Genomic DNA, 4,435 nt, shown 5'->3' with positions numbered 1-4,435 from the left:
GTCAAACCCTACTAAGTCAGATGTATGACCCTTGGTAAACCTACCCAGGCAACAGTTCTAAGATTAACATACAAAGGTAACAATTATTCCCATCTTCCCTCAGGACAACAAGCAGGGCCCATTAAAAACATAAATGAGGCTTTGGGGGGTGGGGGCGATGATCGCTATGCACTGAATGTCTGTGTCACCCTCAAACCCATATGTCAAAGCCTTATTTCCCAATGTGATAATGTTTGGAGGTAGGCTTCTTGAGGACACAGCAAGAAGCCCGCTGTCTGTAAGCCAGGAAGTAAGTCCTCACCAGGAACCAAATCTTCCAGCACCCTGATCTTAGACTTTTAGCCTCCAGAACGATGAGAAATACATTTCCGTGGCTTAAGCAGGCTAGTTGATGGTATCTGCGTTATGGCAACCCGAGCTAAGGCAAGTATGATGCATTTACCTGTAGGTCTGAGGAGTTCTAGGTGATCGGCAGGCAGAAGCATGCCTGGGGCTGGCCTGGGGCTGGCCTAGGGCTGAAGTCGGTGGATGCCTCACACTGGGGGACATCATCTTACTGGTACCCTGAGGGTGATTGCTAGAGACGCTGAGCTGACTTCCTGAGGAAAGGCTCCAGAACAGGATGAATTGAGGGAAAGGGCCCAGATTTTAGAAGAAAGAGGGCAACTAGTTGTGCCGGGCTGCAAAATGAATGTGAGGTGAAATGAAGACAGAGTTAGCATGTTCATTCAGGATTCAACCAACAAATATTTACAGAACACTGAACACAACAGATGACATTCTCGTTTTTATTGATTTAAGCAGGGGAAAGAGATGCCACAGAAAGTGTGCCATTATACTTTAAAAGTATATACTTCTTTATAATATTTAATAAGTGAATAAAATCTGATTCTTTGCTGTTTCCCCTTTTACCATCCCTGGCCTGCTCCTATTGCATTTTGTCCCATTACTTTCTCAATGGGGCTTTCTCTAATCAGCTTTTTAAAAATAGCAACCCCCACTCTCCAGCAGTCTCTATCTTCCTTCCGTGTTTTTCTTTCACTGTAGCTCTTATTATCACCTGACTTACTATATAATCGATGTGTTTATTTGCTTATCGTCTGTCTCTTCCCCCGCCTCCTCCTCCCCAACTCTTGCACTGAATGTAATTCTATGAGAGGCTAGGTTTCTTTTCCCAGAACCTAGAACAGGTCCTGGAATACAGAAAACACTCAATATTCCATGAGAGAAAAGCACTCTGTGCCATGAAGTTATATTTTAAAAAGACAACACAGTCCAGGCTATCAATACATTTTTCTCTGAGAAATTGAGGTTTAAGCTGAAATGTACAAGGTGAGAAGAATTGGGCTGGAGGAGGCAGAGGGCGGGCACCAGGCAGAAAAAAAGAGAGCAAAGGCCAGTAGGCGTGAAGGCCCCTGAGCAAAAGGAGAGGAGAAGTGGTAGTCTTAGGAAGAGGGACAAGGCAAGAGAGCCAAGTCACACAAGCCCTGGGGACAATGGCAAAGCTCTTGGGTTATTGAGGGAGTTTAAGCAGAAGCCAGACTAGTGGAGCTCAGGCTATTGTCAACTCATCATTGAGCCTCACCACATTTTAGGGTGTTTTTAGGGTCATATGTGTTCCAATCCTCTACCGTAGTGATTCCCAAACTTTTCCTTCCTGGCACTTCTTTCCAAAACTACTGAGGACCCCAAAGAGCTTTTAGTTTTGTGGGTTACAGCTATGCCTGTATACTATATTTTATTTAGGTAGGTTATAGCTGTTGCATATTTACTAAAATTGAAACAGAAATGTTTTACATATTTGAGTCTTTTAAAAATAATAATAAGCTATTGTGTGTTAATATAAGTCACATATTTTTGTGAAAAAGTAACTATATTTTCCAAAACAAAACAAAAATAATCTAGAAAGAATCACATTGCTTCACCTTTTTGCAAATTGCTTTAATGTCTATCTTGAAATACAGGTGAATTCTCATAGCTGCTTCTGCAATAAATCTGTTGCAATATCACATGTCACATAGCCTCTAGAAAACTGCACTGTCCACTCATGAGAGAATGAGAATAAAAAAGGAAGAAAATATGTAATATTATTATAGAAATAGTTTTGACTTCAGGAACCCTTATTGAGAGGGCCTTGAGGAGGCCCAGGGGCCACATTTACAGGTCTGCTGCTCTCTCATTCAGGAAGATGCCTATGGAATTCACTCATCTTCATGAGGATCACCCATGCTGACGTCTTTGAACTCTTCCTTCAAGCATGTCCTCAAGTGGATATTATTATTCTCAAAAGAATTAAAACCATGAACGTGTATATATTTTCTTTATCATTTCTCGATGACTCAATGGGTAGAAGCATCTTTCACAACCCACGTAAACTAGAAAAAAAAAAGAGTAAAATTTAAAAAGTTCTAACCTTTCCAGGAGAACAAATTATTCATCATATCTCATTAATGCTGCCACCACTATGTTATAGCTGAACTTAAAAGGCAAAAGCTATCAATTCTGTCCCTCTAATTCTGTCACAAGATAATTATTTCCTCTTTGCCAGATCACTCAAAAGTTTTAAAATTATTTCTTGCATGTAATATAATACAGTTTACTTTGGTGATTTTTTTCTAGCTTTTGAATTAAGAACTTTATGGCTATCTATGTTGTGCTATTTCATATATAACTATAATCAATTCCAATCATGTAAGAATTCTCTTGGAAGCATGTATTGATTTTTGAATTTCGTGAGATGAGACCTAGATCTATGTATATTTGTTGAGGAGAATAACTTGAGCCGAACAAGTGAAACATCACATGACTTAGTTCTTCTTTTAAAAAATTACCGTGTGAGATTTTTTAAAATTTGGTCCAAAGTTTTCACTTTGTATTCACGTTTCTGATGTCTCTTAAGTTTGTGCCATTATCCATTCATTTATATTACTAAAGCTATTTTCTACCATTTCTATCACTGACTGAAAAAAAGTTAAATTGCTATAGGATTTAGACTTTTGAAATGGAATAGTGTTTTCAACTGTTGTAATTGTGTGCTGGTACAGGCTACTTCACCTCAAAATGAGTAGGGTTTTCTGAGACATGTATAACAAATTGCAGGGCTAATCAATGGGAAAATTACTCAGCAGTTTTAATTAATTATATCATTAGCTTGTTAGAGACAGGTCTTTGAAACAGTAATCAAAGCAACATCACATATGGGCTGTTTGTTCTTGTAGAACTATGTTTAAAAAGGAAATGTCTTAACTAGTCTTCAATCCATGTCCAAATTCTTCCAAGGGTCAGGAGTGGAATTAGGTATCCTCTGGCAACTTTCTGACCAGTCTTGCTCTCCCTATGTGGAGATGAACACAGACTACCCAAATGAGAATGAGCAAAGTCTATGTATTCAGAGCTGGCTATAGCTAGGAAATCAGCCACCATCACTTGCATTTGGCAGAGACTCAGAGGTAGGCAGGGGAATGAGAAAGCTTTATGGTGGGAAAAAGGGAAAGCTCAGGTATGTCCTCCTGATCAGAGACCGTTGGCAAGGGGAAGCTGTAGGTAGGTGTATTCACTTGCTAGGGCTGCCGTAACAAAGTACCTCAGTGGGTGGTTTAAACAATAGAAATTTATTTCTCACAGTTCTGGAGGCAGAAATCTAAGATGAAGGTGTTGGCAGAGTTGCTTCCTTCTAAAGACTCTCTTCCTGGCTTACAGATGACTGTCTTCTGGCTGTGTCTTTTCTCCATGAGAGAGCATTCCTGCTGTCTCTGTGTGTCCTAATCTCTTCTTCTTATAAGGACATTGGTCATATTGGGTTAGAGCCCACTCTGATGACTAAATTTTAACTTAATCACCCCTTGAAAAGTCCTAACTCTGAATACAGTCATATTCTGTGGTACAGGGTGTTAGGGCTTCAACATATGAATTTTAGGGGGACATAATTCTTCCCATAATCATAGGCTAACTAGAAATGGGACATCTCATATGATTGGTTAGGGGACCATATTTGGCTATGTATGGTCTTAAGTTAGAGGGGGGGCAAAATTTTGAGATGCTAGCAGTTATTAAGCCCTATTATATAGCCCTATTATATAGGGCTTAATAACTGCTAGCTTCTCAAAATTATATAGAGCTTCTCAAAATTATATAGAGCAGTTATTAAGCTCTATTGTATAGAGACCGTGGTCTGGCTTCCTGGTCTGGTTGCTGCAGATTGTAGATCAGAGTTTTATTGTTATATATGGTCTGGCTGTTGTTGGTTTGTATATTCAGTCTCATCTGGAAAAAAAATAGAAGGTAGTAAGAGCAAGGACCTATTTTGCCATTGACTTCTATATCTTCAGATCCTAGAACTGAATCTGGCAGATAGTTACACTCAACAAATAGTTGCTGAAGGAAGGAATTCGAGGTCAGAATGCTCCTCAATGACAAACAAACAGTTGTATGCAGC

This window comes from Pteropus vampyrus, unplaced genomic scaffold (genome assembly GCF_000151845.1).
Source record: "Pteropus vampyrus isolate Shadow unplaced genomic scaffold, Pvam_2.0 Scaffold259, whole genome shotgun sequence".
NCBI classification, from domain to species: domain Eukaryota; kingdom Metazoa; phylum Chordata; class Mammalia; order Chiroptera; family Pteropodidae; genus Pteropus; species Pteropus vampyrus.
This window is presented reverse-complemented; position numbering follows the sequence as displayed.